This window comes from Leptopilina heterotoma, unplaced genomic scaffold (assembly GCF_015476425.1).
Source record: "Leptopilina heterotoma isolate Lh14 unplaced genomic scaffold, ASM1547642v1 Lhet_19, whole genome shotgun sequence".
NCBI lineage: Eukaryota > Metazoa > Arthropoda > Insecta > Hymenoptera > Figitidae > Leptopilina > Leptopilina heterotoma.
In genome coordinates, this window is record NW_025110908.1 from 1,261,233 (window position 1) to 1,280,019 (window position 18,787).

Consider the following 18,787-nt stretch of genomic DNA (forward strand, 5'->3'; position numbering starts at 1 on the left):
TTGAACTTGTTAATTTTTCTTTACATTTATTTATTTATTTACTTACATTTTTTATATTCATTTAAGTTTCGTGAACATTTTAATTCTGATAGAATGATGAGAATTAAAGTAAATTTAGTTATTATTAATATCGTAAAAGTTAATAACCAGACAAATTCATTTTAGAATTAGAATTTCTTTATTTTGGCCCAGGAAAAGCACGAGAACAAGCAATAAAAATACAGTAGAAGAAAATATACAGTTTCTAACCAAATAAAAAAAGTAGAAGAAAAAACTGAAAAAGACATAAAATTAATCTTAAAATAAATCAAAATAACAATTATAAACTGTGAATGACTCCACTACTCTAAAGATTTACTACTAAATTTAAATTGAGTTACTGACAAGTAGTAGAAATTTAATAATTCAATTAGTAAAATAGAGCTTGCTGATTCAATCATATCTATAAAAATATGGCATTTGTCGTCAAATTGACTAATTTCTCAGTTATTTTTAAAATTTTGTGTAAATGTTTTAGTATATTTTCATTTCTCTCTTATAGGGAAGGGATCTTAGAATCGAAAAAATTATAGGTTATGTTTAATTTTTGGAGTGAAAAAAGAAAAGATCAACTATTAATACAATTTATTGATGTTTAAGTCCCTATTCCTTCCAAAGTAATCAATAAAAACTGATTTCGATTTTACGGTCTAATTAAAAAAAAAACTTAATCAAGATAAATCTATCACAAACATAACCTATAATTCCTTTGCTTCTAACGTCCAATCTTAAGATCGCGGCACGATTATTGAGTTTTTATTATTCAATCTGACAATTAAAGAAGATAGAGATATTTCTATTGAAATTTACTTTCAATTTTTCTAATCTTTTGTAATAAAACAATTACTTAAAGATAAAACATTTGTAATAAAACAATTATTCAAAGATAAAACATTTCTAATAAAACAATTATTCAAAAATAAAACATTTCTAATAAAACAATTATTCAAAGATAAAACAAAAATCGAAAGAAATGAAATTTTCTTAAAAATTATAAATGTGATTTGATCATTATTCATAATGAGAATTGAGGGGGGTGTAGGTGGACTGTTAAAGGGATACAAACACAGGCGTCACTGAAGCTGTCTCATTCGTCAGTTTGTTCGCGCGAGACCCTTCTTTCAAATCAGTTCTCTATAAATCCGCCCTTCACTACCCCCCTCAACCCCTAATGCGATTTTACGCCCAAGGAAATACTTCTTTTGTTCTGATATCTCTTCCTTAAGCAAAGTGCAGATTTTTTCATCTCGTAACCTGGTTAAGAAATTCCTTTGTCAGTTTTTCCTTCGCTGCTAATCGGATACCTCGAAAATTTATGGATCAAACATTAAAATCAGAACTCCTGTCTCATTCTCAAAGAGTACTTAAATTTAACACCATCTTGTTAAACTTGGACACTTGATGTAGTAAAAAGAAAAGTATTTTATATTTTTTATATTTTCTTTTTATGATTGCTTCTCAATGCTGTGACTTGCTGACACACGTAAAAATATACAATTTACAGTAGAAAAGTCGATATGTGGTCAGACAATACAAACGTGAATGAAATGCACACTTCAGGGGGGAGACTGACAGTTATTATGATTCGATCAAAGGTGTTTAGTAATTAATAATTTATGTTAAACTGTATAATAATTATTATTATAATATTAGTGTTATTTCAATATAAATAGTAATAATAAAAAGAAACATTGAGTTGAACGATCACTCAGAGTAAAGTTGACTCGGAGTGATCGTTCAACTCAATGTTTTATATTTAAACTAAGACGACCGAGTGATAAATTTAAATATTTAATAATAATAATAATAATAATAATAATAATAATAATAGTGATAATAAAGATAAATGTTTACTGATTGGAAAATATATTCAGCTTTCGAATAATACATTTTTCTTTTATTTTATACTTTTCTTGATATTGTTCTCTTAAAAGATAATGAAAATTATCTAGAGGTCGTATTATTTTGTCTCCTCATTATTATTGATTTATTCAATTGTACATTGTATTTATTATAGGAATGTATTAAAATAGAATAAAATCGATATAAGTATATAAACTCTTTCCTGTATTGACGCAGAAAACATAATTAGCCTCAATGCGAACCAATTATTTTGCTTTAACGTGACTTTATATTATAATAATTGTTTGCAGGTAAGCCCTTCGTTATACACTAACGAACTCAGAAGCTTGCAAACCACAACTCTAGTGTGCTCTTTCTCCTCTCTGACACTCGGGATTTTCAAGATCAAACGAGACAAGTGTGTTGAGGTATGTTGCATTTATTTTTTATTCTCTTTTTTCTGTATTTAATTCTTGAACATCGCATTTTTATGAATCGTAAAATTACAAGGGGGATCGTTTTTAAATTACGTAACGCTTTTAAGGACAAGTTTAGGACCCTCCTCCTCTCCTTGTGTTACAATTCGTAATACAATATTAAAACCCCCACCCCCCGTTATTGTTTTCGGAAATTTGACCCCCTCCCTACTTAGTGAGTATTTTTTTTAGATTTATTTTATCTAAATTTCTGATATCTATCTGAATGTAAAATAAAACTTGCTGAATTAATATCACAGAAATAAAGAAGTGTTAATTTAACACGAGAAATTCATTTAGAATTGTATTAAAAATAATTGAAATTAAATTAAATTTATTAAATAATGGAATTCCTGGAAAAATTTAATTATTTATGAAAATAAAAGATAAAAATAATAAGAAAAAATAAAATTTGAAAAAATACAAATGTAATTGTTTTGAAGAAAATTTAAGTTCGTAAGAGGAATTTAATTAAAATTTTATTGAAAATAATTGAATTCTTCACAGTTTTCTTGAAAGTAACAAATTGAAACTAAAGTGTATCAATTTGATACCAAAATGTGAATCAAATATAAAAATGATATAACTTTTTGTATGAATAATTAATACACTTTAGTGACAATTTAATACTTTCAAGAAAACTGTGATTCTGAAGAGATTATTATTATAATTTTAAAAATTAAGTGAATTCTGTCAACAAATTTAGCTTAACTTCTTAAAAATAATTAAATTTCATTAAGAAATTTCATTCAAATTCTTTTAAAAATAATTATGAATTTTTTTCCGTAGAATTTTATGAGTTATGAAAATAATTGAATTCTTGCGAAAAATTGTATTCAAATTGTTATTTAAATAATTGAATTCTTTTGGAAAGTTTTATTGAAAATTAGAGATATTGAAAATAATATTGAATTCTTTTAGAAAATTTTATTGAAAATTAGAGATATTGAAAATAATTGAAATTTGACAAATTTTTAAAATTAATTAAATTTCTAGCAAGAACTTTATTAAAATTTTTTTAAAATTTTTAAAAATAATTTATTGTTTTTAAAGTATTTTAATAAAAATTTTATGACGATAATTGCATTTTTGGAGGAATTCTAATTTAAAATTGCATTAAAAATAATTGAAATGCTGAGATGCATTTGATTAGTTATGAGAATAATTGGATTTTCGCAAAGAATTTTATTAAAATCTTTAAAAATAATTGAATTTTTAAGAAAAAGTTTAATATTTATAAAAATAATTGAATTCTCGCAAAGAACTTTATTAAATTTTTTTTAAATAATTGAATTCATTCGAAGAATTTTAATAACATTTTTCAGAATAATTACATTTTTGGAGAAAAATTTGAAAAATTTTTTATTTTTTTTACCTTTAAAATTGTAATAAAAATAATAAAAATCTTGCGAAAAATTTTATTATTTATAAAAATAATCGAATTCTTGCGAAGAACTACTTTATTAAATTTTTAAAAATAATTGAGTTCCTAGCAAGAATTTTAATATTTAAATAATAATTGAATTCTTGTGAAGAACTTCTTAACAATTCTTTCTAAATAATTATTTATAAAAATAATTGAATTCTTGCAGAATTTCAATTATTTTTAATAGAATTTTAATGCAATTTCTCGAAAAATGTAATTATTCTTAAAAATTTTATTGAAAATTCATCAAAGAAATTTAATTTCTTGAAAGAATTAAATTATTTTCAAAAATTTTAATGAAATTCTTTTTGTCAATTCAATTTTTTTCAAAATAATTTTAATAAAATTCTATTTAGAAATTTAATTTATTTCAATAAAATTTTACAAAAGAATTCAATTAGGTGTTTAAAAAGAAATATTATTAAAAAATTCGTCTCAAGAATTCAATTATTCACTGTAAAAACAAGTGTCTCAATGTAAGACGTTTTGTCCCCACTTTTGAAACATTTGAGGTGTTTTACCTCAAAATTATTGAGGTAAAACACCTCAAATGTTTCAAAAGTGGGGACAGAAACGTCTTACATTGAGACACTGTTTTTACAGTGTTTTCAAAAGTAATAAAAATTCTTCGCAGAAATTCAATTATGGTCAAAAGTTAAAAAAAAATTATCCTTAAAATTTCAATTATCTTTATAAATAATGAAAATTTTCTCAAAAATTCAATTATTTTCAAAAATTTTAATAAAAATCTTGGCAAAATTGCAATTATTTTCAAATAATGAAATAATGATTTTATCAGTCGGTCATTTTTAATTATTTATATAAAACATGAGGATATCGATTGCGCCGAGTCGAAGACTTCATTTCTTCATGTTTTATAACAATTTTTTTATAAGTTGTTTAATTTCAAAAAGGTTTGAATTTAAATCTTTTGAAGAATTTTCCCACGTGAAAAAGTTCCCGGGAAAGCACTCCTAGGAAATTCCAACAGTAAATTCCAGCAGGAAATTCCAGTAGGAAATTCCAACAGAAAATCTCGATTTTTAATTTTTACTTATCATTACACGGTAAATCGTTAGGTGTTAAAATAACACTAAATTGGATTATTTTAATCCTTTTTGGTGTTATTTTAATACCTAACGATTTACCGTGTACTTATTATCATTACTTCAATAATATTGTATCGTAATTTTTATGAAAACATTCTTTAAATGAATAAACGTATTAGGTTTTAACCAAACAATTTTTCTTACATTTTTGCAACAATTTAGGACGTTATATTATTATTCCAGGATATTTTAAAAGATTCTAAAAAACGAGAGAATTATTAATATTGCAGGTATTAGCCTAACTAATTTTTATCAGTTAAAAAAATTCATGATTTTCTTCCACTGTCTCTGAAAAAATCTTTCCTTAAAATATAATCATTTTTCTTGTCTTGAAAATATCATTATCATCTTGATTACTTTTCTTATCGTTACAAAACACTGAGCAATCAGCAATACATTAAGTATTCAAAATAGCTGACTTTTGAAAAATTAGGTTAACTTTACAAAAATGTTACAAAATCTATATCTCAAAATCAAAATTTAGATTTTTCTCTAGTATATCGATTTTATCAATTGTAGTTGTCAAGACTCGGAAATTTTATGTAGGAAATCTGACAATTTACGATAAATTAGGTTATTTTCACAAAAATGTTACAAAATCGAACTATATCTCGAATTTAAAATTTAGACCTTCCTCCTCTATTAAATATTGATTTTATTAATTGTAATTGACAGAACTATGAAATTTTATGAAGAAAATCTGATTATTTGCGATAAATTGGAAACTAATTTGTCAACATTTTTACCAAAATTTCCTGTTGGAATTTCCTGTTGGAATTTCCTAGGAGTGCATTCCCGGGAACTTTTTCACGTGGGTTAATTATTATGGAAAAATTCTAATGACTAATTATTTAATTTTGTAAAATATAAATAGTTTTAAAAACCTGGAAAACCTGGAAAAGTCAGGGAATTTAAAATGAGCAAAAGTGTGGCAACCCTGACTTTAATTCAATTATAAAATGTGTTTAATTAATTCAAACCTATTTTTTTGGTTGGCTACCTGTTTTTGGATTAAAAATTTTTTTTTTCTTGATGTAGAATAAAATAGTTGAAGTGGGATTTTTGAGGTGCCTTTTTAGTGAAAAGAATCTTATTTTAAGAGAATTTGGTTCGTATGAAAAAAAGAGAGATACAATCAGCTTGTGTACATCACTATAGTTGTGTATATTTAGTCGACGATACTAAAAGCAGTTTTAAAGGAGTAGTGTCGCTGTATAATAAATTGCATAATATATATGTCAATGAGAAAAAGGGGCGCTATTATAGTTGAGACGAAGACAGTATTATGAACGTCAGCCGCGATATCAGTAGGTTTAGGCAAACAAAGGAGTATATATAGAAGAGTTGGTCTGTTGGTGGCAAAGCTTGCGACTTTTAGGAGCGTATAATTAATTTCCAAATGTCAGTCTCTCTCTGTGTGTGTGTGTGTGGCGATCTCTGCTTGTCCCTTTCTGCTCTTCTTCTCCAGGACAATATTGCTGGCCATTTTGTTCGACAGCTTTGCAATGTGCCGTGCCCCTCTCTTGCCCTTTGACACCGAAACTACTCACCCTTGGAGGGTGGAAAGGGTTGTGACTTTCGTACATTCGTACATTCGTACATACCAAGCCGTCAATATCAGCCTCTGTAATGAAACATAAGCATCGTGCATTAGCCACATAGGAAAAGCGGTTCAAAGTAGTCGTTACTCTTCATCCGTGTATAATGATCTTAGTATATGTATATAATATACATGCATGTATGCGAGTATCACCTAACCCCCAGTTGCTCAACTCGAACCGGTTAATTGGATAAATGTCCGATGAATGCCGAACCACCCTCTTCCGTCCTATTCCATCCATTCCCCCTTATACTCATTTCCTCTCGTGTCCTTAGACAAGGGAAAACAATCGCTTGTTCTGTGGAGATGAATTTATTGAAACCCTACTACCTCCATTGATATTTGTCTTCCTTCGTTTTATTCACTCGAAAACAGAACTGTATTTAGAATTTCCCAAGTAAGCCACTTATTTCTTTTTTTCTCTTCTCCTTCTTCTTGTAAGTCAACTAAAATTTTTCTCTAAATAATTATTTTTAATAATTTTTGAGAAAGTTCACCTAAAATAATTCTTAAATCCACTATTGTTAATCAATTAGAATTATTCAAAATACAAATTTTGACTTAGTGTCTTAAATTACTTTTTTAAAATGTATAATAAAAGGCCTTAAATGGTAAAATTTTTAATTATTTAATATTTGAAGAATAAAAAACGTTTTTCAAATTTAATATTGAACAATTTTTAAATATTACCGCATCAAGGGACAAGAATTAAGTCTGAAATAATTGGAGCATGTGCCCTTTCAAGATGCGACGTCTCAATTATTCATTAAATAATTTATAAGAAATAATTTTATGATAGTTCTTCAAGAGCTAAATTATTTTCAATAAATTCAATTTCATATTCTGTATAAAGTTCAATTATTGTCAGAAATATAAAAAATTTATGGTTTTCTATTTTTCAAAATATACTCAAATGAGGACACCTTTTTTTGGTAATGGATAAGAAACCTTATTTTTAGAAATTAAGTTTTTACCTAAATTTATTATTATTATTTTCGTTATTGTTATTATATCTGTATTAATATTATTCATAAAAATGAATAATAATAATAGTAAAAATAGTAATAGTAATAATAATAATAATAATAATAATAATAATAATAATAATAATAATAATAAACATAAAAATTATAAATAAAATAGTAAAAAAGAAAATAGTGGATTATAATTACTAGTTTTCGATAAATGTTCTGTCGTTTCAAATCATTTATCGCGTGAAAGCTTAATGAAGTGCATTATTAAGTCAGCTAGACCCGACAAGTACATGACTCTAAGCATTTCTGAGAGAATATTGCTTCTTGAGACATTGTGAACTAAGTCTAATCATTTGTCTTCTTGTTAATTCCAACACCCACTTCATTTCAAAGGACAATTACTATCCAGTTTATAATAATGAATTTGACTATACAAATATACTAGAATGTGTGCTTCTCTTTAATTTTATTTACAACATTACGCAGGGAATTTTTTTATTAAAAATATTAATTAAATTTTAATGAATTCAAAAGGCTATAGATAAAAATAATTATTGAGTTAAAATCAGTTATAATTCAAAATTCTACACAGAAATTCAATTATGTTAAAAAATTAAAAACAATTCACATCAAAATTTCAATTATCTTTATAAATAATAAAATTCTTTTTCAAAATTCAATTATTTTCAAAAATTTTAATAAATTTTTTGTAAAATTTCAATTATTTTCAAACTTTTTTTTCCCAATTCAATGATTTTCAATATCTACCATCTATTTTAATAAAATTTTCCAAAAGAATTCAATTACTTTATAAATAATAATTATTTCACAAGGATTCAATAATTTACAAATTTTTTATAAATTTCTTTGTAATAATTCCATTATTTTGATAAATATTAAAATTTTTGACAGATATTCAATTACTTTGATAAATAATAAAGCTCATCTAGATTTTCAATTATTTTTAATACAATTCGAATCAAATTCCTCTAAAAATATAATTATGTCAAAAGAATTCAATTATTTAATTATTTGTTGATCAAATTCTTTATGAGAAATCCATTTTGAGAATCATACAATATTATTCAATAAATTATTTTATATTTGTATTTAAATAATTGAATTCTCGTAGAATTTTCTGAGAGGAATATTCAAAATTTTTCAAAAAAATTCAATTATTCAAAAAAATTTTTTAAATTCTTTGCAAGCATTCAATTATTTTGATGAGTAATAAAAATCTTCGCAAAAATTCAATTATTTAAAAATATTAATAAAATTCTTCGAAAAATGTAACTTTTTAAAAAAATTGTATTAAAATTCATCAAACGAATTGAATTATTTAAATATTTGTTGATAAAATTTTTTATGAGAATTCCATTTTTAAAATCATTCAATTATTCAATAAATAATTTATTTTTGCATTTAAATAATTGAATTCTCGTAGAATTTTCTGAGAAGAATTGAATTTTTAACATAAATCTTTTTAGAAAAATTCAATTATTTATAAACACTTTTAGAAAACTCTTTGCAAGCATTCAATAATTATTTTCATGAATAATATAATATTTTTCATAGAAATTCAATTATTTAAAAATATTTTATTAACATTCATTTTAAGCATTCAATTATTTTCATAAAAATAATAAAATTCTTTTTAGTAATTCAATTATTTTCATAAATGATAAAACTTATGGCAGAATTTTAATTATTTTTTATTCAATTTTAAATAAATTTCTCGAAAAATGTAATAATTCTTAAAAATTTTATTAAAATTCGTCAAAGAAAATCAATTTTAACTTTTAAGACTCATTTAATTCTTTAATAAATTATTTTTGTATTTAAATAATTAAATTTTCGTATAATTTTCTAATAAAAATTGTTTTATAAATTAATTTTAGCTTCAGTTCTAGAAAATAATTGAATATTAGAAGCATTATATGGTGAATTTTTTTTAGAAATAATTGAATTTTGAAAATATTTCAAATTAAATTCTTTGAAAATCTGAATTTTTCTTCTTTTAACAAACAATTGTGTAGAATTAATTTTTTAAAGTTTAATTTCGAATTCTTTTGAAATTATTTGAATTTTCTTTCTAATATATATATTTAAATGAAGAATTTCCAAATAAGCGAAATTTCGTTAATTTGAATACATAAATTGTAAACAATAAATGGATTTGAAAATTCTCAAAGAAGTTTTTTGAAAATTATTTGAAAAATTGATATAGAGAAGAATTTTAGTTGAAAATTTTAGAAAATAAATAAATAGAAAATAGAATATTTAATTGAAATGATGAAAATAATTTTGAAGAAGTTATAGTATAACAATATTCTCAGAATATAAAATAATTATTTTATCTGGTCATCTTTATAATTATTATAAAACCTGAAGAAATCGATCGCAAATTTATATACCCTTGTGTTTTAGTCTTAGTACTTTTTTTTCTAAGAGAGATAAAAGTTAAAAAAAAAAATTAAAAGCGGAGTAGTAAGTCAATAGTAGGGGTAATATATGAAGCGTAAGATTAAAGTGACATCTTGTCATTGCGTGACTGCGACTAGATCTGAGAATAAACAGAGTAATATTTTAATTGGACAAGAAATAATACGCAAACGTACAGTAATCCAAGTGTCACCTGGGGCAAGAAAGGATATTTAGACTGCATCAAGCTCGCATGTTCACGACACGTCTTGGATTCTAATTGCCTCTCATAAATCAGTGACAACACGTGCACAGCACTTCTGGCTGTTTACGGGGACGCTATTGCGATCCTTATTCCTTGGGCCAAACACCGAACCAACTTGATGCAAGTTTAATTATACAATTAAGATGATTACTACTAATGCATTTGTGTGGCATTTCCAAGTAATTGTAATTGTGCGGCTTCGGCAATTTCAAAATATCAAGAATAAAACACAGTGAATCCCGAGGTATTAAAATGTGTTGCACATTAAATTAACACCAAAAACGATTAAAATAATCAATTTTGGTGTTATTTTTTACAATTAATCAAATTTTAGTTTATTACATTTGTTTATAACTATAAAATATGAAGATATCGATATCCATTATCTTATATTATAAGAATATTATACTTCTTCAAAATTATTTTCATTATTTCAATTCAATTATTATTTTCAACAATTTTTAACTACAATTTTACTTTATATCTATTATTTTTAATAATTTTCGAAAAAGTTCTTTGATGCCAATTTTCAAATCCATTTCTTTACAATATTCAATTTTAAAAATTTCAATTATTCGTAAATTTTTCAATTAAATAAATATAAGAAAATAAAAACTGTAAATAATATAAAAAAAAATTCAATTAAACTTTTAAAAAAAAATTAATTTCAAAATTCAATTATTTCTAAAAATTCACGCTATATTGCTTTTAAAATTCAATTATATTCTAAAATTTTAACTGAAATTCATTTTTATGAAATGAAAATCAATTTTTATTAGAAAATTCTACAAGAATTTAATTATTTAAATGCAAAAGTAAATAATTTATTGAATAATTGAATGTTTCTCAAAATTCAATTCTCATAAAGAATTTTAGTAACAAATTTTTAAATAATTGAATTCTTTTTGTCGAATTTTATTCAAACTTTCATGAACATAATTACTTTTTTCAAGGAATTCAATTATAATTGTATGAAAAATAATTGAAAAGCTGCGATGAGTTTTATGAGAATTTTCAAATTCACTCGTTTACAATTCAAATTTACAAAATTTCAATTATTTGGAAATTCTGCAATTAGATATATATTGAAAAATAAAAACTTGAAATAATTTCAATAAAAATCCTATTAAACTTTTAAAAAGAATTAATTCTACAGAATTTTTGGTCAAAAATATGAAAAATTAAGAATTTCAGTGATTTTAGTTTGAAACTTTTTCAAAATTTATTTATTTCTAAAAATCCACGTTATAATGCTTTTAATATTTAATTATAATCTAAAATTTTAACTGAAATTTATTTTTAAAACCTTTTTTATTAGTAAATTCTACGAGAATTCAATTTTTTAAATACAAAAATAAATAATTTATTAATGTTTCTTGAAATTAAATTCTCATAAAAAATGTTATCAACAAATTTTTTAAATCATTAAATTCTTTGGACGAAATTTAATAAAATTTTTAAGAATAATTACATTTTTCGAGGAATTTGATTAAAATTGCATTAAAAATAATTGAAATTCTGGAATGAGTTTTATTATTTATGAAAATAATTGAATTATTGTGAAGAATTTTATAAAAAAAATTTCGAAGAATTAATTTTTTAGAAAAAATTAATACAAATTCTATTCTTAATTACTGAATTCCTGTAAAATTTTCATTATTTAAGAAAATAATTGAATTTTCGTGTTAAACTTTGGCGAAATTGTTTTGAATAATTGAATTCTTTTGGGAAATTTTATTAAAACAGTCGAATATTAAAAATTATTGAATTAAAAATAATCTTTGAAAATAATTGAAGTTTTGCAATGAATTTTATTAAAATTTTTGAAAATAATTGAATTCTTGTAGTAAATATTGTTAGGTTATAAAAATAATTAAATTTTGAAATGAATTTTACTTAAATTCCTAAAAATAATTGAATTTTTCTACTTTTGAAAATAATTTAATTCTTGTAATAAATATTGTTAGGTTAAAAAAATATTTGAATTTTGAAATGAATTTTATTTAAATTCCAGAAAATAATGGAATTTTACTACTTTTGAAAATAATTGAATTCTTGTGATGAATAATGTTATTTACGGAAATAATTGATTTTCTGTGAAATTTTTATTTGTTTAATAATTGAATTTTTTTGGGAAATTCGATTAAAATAGTAGAATATTGAAAATCATTGAATTTAGAAAATTTTTTGAAAATAATTGAGGCCTTGGATCCAATAACTCGCCCGACGCTCGGAGGAACGCGCAACTACCAGTCAGTGAGCAGTGAGCGCCTCTGGGCCACTCACTGCTACCCGACTGGCATTAGCGCGAGTCTCCGAGCGTCGGGCGAGTTATTGGATCCAAGGCCTCAATTGAAATTTAGCTATGAATTTTACTAAAAGTAATGTAAAATTTATGTTTCTTGAAATGAAATTCTCATAAAAAATGTTATCAACAAATTTTTTCAATCATTCAATTCTTTGGACGAATTGTAATAAAATTTTTAAGAATAATTACATTTTTCGAAGAATTCGATTAAAATTGCATTCAAAATAATTGAAATTCTGCAATGAGTTTTATTATTTATGAAAATAATTGAATTCCTAAAAGAATTTTATTATTTATAAAAATAATTTAATCCCTGTAAAAATGTTATTATTTATGAAAATAATTGAATTATTGCAAAGAAATTTATAAAAAAATTTGTAAATAATTGAATTCCTGTAAAAATTTTTATTATTTATAAAAATAATTGAATGTTTGCGTAGAATTTTATTGAAATTCTTTTTAATAATGGAATTCTTTTGGAAAATTTTATTGAAATAGTAGATATTGAAAATGATTGAATTTTAGAAAACTTTTGAAAATAATTGAAATTTTGACAAGAATTTGATTAAAATTGTGTAAAACAATTGAATATTAGAGAAGAAAAGAAAAATGGAAAGAAAAAAAAGAAAAAAGGAAAGAAAAAAGAGAAAAAAAGAAACTAAAATATTAAAATACTATTAAAATATTAATATTAAAATTGTAAATGAAATGGCTTTGAGATGATTTTCCTTTTCCACATGAATATTTCAAAATATTCTTTCTCATCAATTTGAAAGCTTATTTCTTCTTATATTACAATGCCAGGGCAAATAAAGAAAGAAAGAGTGAAGAACTTTTTCTGACATTAAGATGCAAAGCTCTATATATGAGTGAGTATTATCATTCTTTTCTTTTTTTTTTATAAACTGCAAAATGAGAGAATGAGAAGAGGAGAGAAGAGAAGGTGGGATAAGGAGCTAGAAGCGCCAATAATATACTGACAACCTTTATTTTATTTAAGCAGCTCGAGCCTTCTTCCAGTTTTTCATTATGTTCATTTTGCTCCCGCGCCCTTATCTCGTAAGGTATCGCGCGGCGCGGCGTGGTAACACGACTGCGGCCCCTATTACTCGAATACATTATTTACTATTCTTATTTTTGCCTTTCCCGTTCTTTTTCAACTTCTTCTTTTTCGACTCTCCTCTCAAAGAGAGAGTCGATTGCCACCCCCTAAGTTCTAGCTTTGTGCATTACGAAACACGTTTAATACTCTAACTCCAACTCTCTTTTAAAGACGAGCTCGATTATCTAGCCTGTACATTTGTAGTTCATTACACGCACATATATATTCTGCAGAATGCTTTTTCAAATAGAAATTTCCTCCGTCGTTACTTAGTTATAAAGTCAAATTTCAATTTTCTTCATTTTGAAATTTTTCTTCTTTGCTGATAATGCGGCCATCAATATTTATAATTGGATATATTCTCAATATTTTAAATACGCAAATTTCTTTCGTTTAATTTTCGAAAATAAAGACGAGAGAAAATTAAACACTCTTTCTCATTTTCTTGAAAATCTATTGATTTAATTAATTATTAAAAAAAAGGATTTATAAAAGAAGTTTAATTTAATTGAATTCCTGTGACATTTTTATTATTTATCAAAATAATTGAATTCTTTTGTAAAATTTTATTAGACTAGTAGATATATTAAAAATAATTAAATTTAGGAGAAAAATTTTATTTTCCTTATTTATCATTTGTAAATTCTCCAAAATTCAATTTTTAGTGTTTTTAACTAAAATTCTTCTATAAATTCTGTTTTTTATTGAATAATTAAATGTTTCTTAATATTGAATTCTCATAAAGAATTTAATCAAGAAATTTTTTTAATAAATGAATTCTTTTGACGAATTTTAATAAAATTTTAAAAAATTTTTAGGAATAATTACATTTTTTGAGGATTTCCATTAAAATTGTATTAAAAATAATTAAAATTTTGCAAGAATTTTATTAAAATTTTTGAAAATAATTGAATTTTGGAAAAGAATTTTATTATTTTTAGAAATAATTGAAATTTTGACTTGAATTTTATTAAAATTTTTGAAAATAATTGAATTTTTGCGAAAAAATTTATTATTTACGAAAATAATTGAAATTTTGCCAATAATTTTATTAAAATTTTTGAAAATAATTGAATTTTGGAGAAGAATTTTATTATTTCTGAAGATAATTGAAATTTTGATTAGAATTTTTAAAAAATTTTTATAATAATTGATTTTTGAAAAATTTTATTATTTTTAAAGATAATTGAAATTTTGATTAGAATTTTTAAAAACATTTTATAATAATTGATTTTTGAAAAATTTTATTATTTTTAAAGATAATTGAAATTTTGCCAAAAATTTAATTAAAATTTTTGAAAATAATTGAATTTTGGAGAAGAATTGAATAATTTTTAAAAATAATTGAATTTTTGCCAAGAATTTTATTAAAATTTTTGAAAATAATTGAATTTTGGAGAAGAATTTTATTATTTCTAAAGATAATTGAAATTTTACCAAGAATTTTATTAATATTTTTGAAAATAATTGTATTTCAGAGAAGAATTTTACTATTTATAAGGATAATTGAAATTTTGACAAGACCTTTTAAGAATTTTTGAACATAATTGAATTTCTGCGAAGACTTTTATTACTTTTAAAAATAATTCTACAATTTTTAAGAATAATTACATTTTTCAAGGAATTGAATTAAAATTGAATCAGAAATAATTGAAATTCTGCGATGAGTTTCATTATTTATAAAAATAATTGAAATTCTGCAATGAGTTTTAATATTTATTAAAATAATTGAATGCTTGAAATGAATTTTAATAAAATATTTTTAAATAATTGAATGCCTGTAAAGAATTTTATTTTTCATAAAAACAAATTGAATTTTGCTGAGAATTTTATTAAAATTTTTGAAAATAATTGAATTTTGGAGAATTTAATTAATTTTAAAGGTAATTGAAAGTTGTACGAGAATTTTTTTAAAATTGTTTAAAATAATTGAATTTTTGCGAAATCTGTTATAATTTTATGATAGTTCTTCGAGAATTACGTTATTTAATAAGAAATTATTCTCACAAATAGAATAATTTCGAAAGTTTTGTATTAGAATTCGATGTAATTTCGTATAGTTTATGAGGCAAACAAAAAGACACGCAAAATTCAGAATTTTCTTATGAATTATAAAAATTTAATTTTTTGTATAGAAACACAAAAAAATAAAATGTTTGCATAATACTTTGATAAACTTGAAATTACGACAAATCGAGTCAATACGTGAAATGCTGCAAGTTTGATTCAACGTTAATTACATGAACGATCAAAATTAAATGAGATAGTCGAAAGCATTTCAGTAATGATAATAATTTCATATATCATCGCATGTATGCACGAGTGTGGAAACTAATGACCCGGGGCATTTGCTTTATGAAAATTCACTCAAGTTGTTTCCTTGCCATATTTAAAGAGAATTCACAAAGTGTGTATATAAAGTGCTTCAATTTATAACTGTGCTGTTCAAAAAGGTATGAAATTTGTTGTATACAGCTGAAGAAACAGCCTTACTTTATGTCTACAAGGAGTGAAAAGGTTGCTGGCGCACCGTCCAGCAAATTAGTGGAGCTTCATTTTTTACTTTCGAAAAAAAAGAATACTAACTTTAATTTGCTAAATAGCAAAAAAGAATTTCACAGCAAATTTTGGTAATGGAAATTCTCATTCTGACAAGTTCTTATTTATCCCTACAAAAACTATTTTTTTTTATCAATTTTATTGAAAAGTTGAGATCAATTCTAATAAATTATGTAAAGTTTCAAATGCGGAACAACAATACAGGGTTACCACAAATATTTAATTTCGTTTTTCCCTAATGTTCAGACAAAATTTTGACTTCTTCCCCAACCATAAAGAATATTCTGATTCACTCTCAAAATTATATTAGCCACTCAAAAATATTTTCTATTACACTTATTTACAAATTTCTTTAATTGTAAAATTATTCGAAAACATCAATAACTTCTTTTTTAAATAAATATTTAATCATTACTATTTTTAAATAGGAATGAAGATTTTCAAAATTTTCAAATTCCATCTTTTGAAATTAACAACATACTAAAATTTTATTGTAAAACATGAAGAAATCGATGACTCCGACTCGAAGACTCGGAGTTATCGCTATCTTCATGTTTTATAATAATTTAAATTGTATAATAATTTAAATTGACATAACATTTTTCAAAACAAAATTTAATTATTTACAAATAAATCCTAATATAATCCTTCGCAAGAATTCAATTATTTTTACAAATAGTAAAATTTCTCAAAAGAATCAGGGAAAAGTCAGGAAAAAACAAAATTAATTTTTCGTGGCAACCCTAAATTGCAGGCTTTACAGTCTGTCCCCTATTTTCCCAAAAGTCCCCCTTTTTTAATTTTGGCCCCTAAACGTACCCTATTTTGAAAATTTCCCCTATTTTTTCGTTTACCTTTTAATGATGAAGTTACACCAAATTTAGCAAAGTGCCCTTTCAAATCTTCAAATTTATGATCGATGAAATTTTTCAAGAAATTTATACAATTTGTAAGATTAGTATTTTGGTGAAGTCAAGTCTCAATTTATTATTTTTAGAAGTTTGTTGTTTTTTCAATATTATTTAATTTACAAAAGTTTTAATGCAATCATCTTCATAAATAACAAAATTCTTCACAGAAATTCAATAATTTTTAGCAATTTTAATAAAATTCTTTACAAAATTCAATTATTTTCATAAATTACAATATTCATCCCAAGAATTCAATTATTTTCAAAAGTAATAAAATTCTTCTAAGAAATTCATTGTTTTTAAAAATTTTCACGAATATCTCGTCATGAATTCAATTATCTTTACAAATAGCAAAATTCTTGGACAACAATTCAATTATTTTCAAAAATTTATAAAAATCTTAGCAAAAGTTCAATTATTTTCAAAATTTTTTTGCGATTCAATAAATAATTTTCAATATTTACTATTTTCATAGAATTTATCAACAGATATAATTATAGAAAAAACTTTTTGATAGTACAATTCTACGAAAAGATTCAATCTTTTTTATAAATAATAAAATTCCATTTACGAATTCAATTATTTTCTTCGCAGAATTTCAAATATTTTTAATATAATTTTAAATAAATTCCTTGAAAAATGCAATTATTATTAGAAATTTTATTAAAACTTGAGGAAAGAATTCAATTTTAAGAAACATTCAATTATTCAATAAAACAATAAAATTCGTTGCAATAATTCAAATATTTTTCATAAATAACATTTAATTCGTCGCAGAAAATTAATTATTTTAAAAAATTTTTAACTAATTTTGCAAAAAAATTCAATTAGTTTGATAAACAACAAAATCGCATAAATTCTTCCCATAAAATCAATTATTCTAAGGGAGCGTTCACAAATGATGTCACGCTTTTGGGGGAAGGGGGGGGGAGGTCTTACTAATCGTGACACAATGTATTTTCTCATGTGAAATTGCAAAAATTGCGTGACAGGGCGGAGGGGAGGGGGTTGAAAATCTCAAAAAATTGCGTGACATCATTTGTGAACGCTCCCTAAGGAATTTTAATAAAATTCTTTTCCAAACTTCAATTATTTTGATAAATATTAATATATTCATCACAAGAATTCAATTATTTTGAAAAGTAATAAAATACTTTGCAAAAATTAGATTATTTTAACATTTTTTTAATAATTCTTGTTAAGAATTAAATTATTTTTATAAACAGCTAGGGAAATTCTTCTGAAGAATTAAATTATTTTCAAAAATTTTTTTTTAATTCTTCTCAAGAAGTCAATTATTCTCAAAAATTTTAATAAAATTCTTCTCATGAATTTAATTGTTTTAAAAAATTATTATTTAAATTCTTCTCAGGAATTCAATTATTTTTAAAAAATTTAATAAAATTCTTCAAAAAGTTTTCAATTATTTTCCAAAATTGCTATAAAATTCTTTAATATGTATAATAAATTTCATTAAAATTTTAATTAAATTCCTTAAAAGAAATTAAATATTTCAAAAGTTAATACAATTTTTCGTAAAAATTAAATTTTAAGAAACATTCAATATTATTTGTTTTTGTATTGAAATAATTAATTTCTCGTCGAATTAAATTATTGTTTTTCGTACTTTTAATTAACAATTCTGTAGAATTAATTTTTTTTGAAAAAGTTTAATTCAATAATAATTGATGTTATTGATTTAAAGTAGAATTTTAGTTAAAAATTGTAGAAAATGTTAATTGAATTGAAATGATA

General features: G+C 23.0%; 1 long non-coding RNA gene across 1 annotated transcript in view; it reads left to right on the plus strand.

The window, feature by feature from the left end:
- Positions 1–2,192: 2,192 nt before the first annotated feature.
- The window catches only part of LOC122500651, a 73,304-nt gene continuing 56,709 nt past the window's right edge, over positions 2,193–18,787 (plus strand). The window contains exon 1 of the long non-coding RNA XR_006301499.1: positions 2,193–2,309. This is a non-coding gene — a long non-coding RNA (uncharacterized LOC122500651). The remainder of the gene's footprint in view (positions 2,310–18,787) is intronic.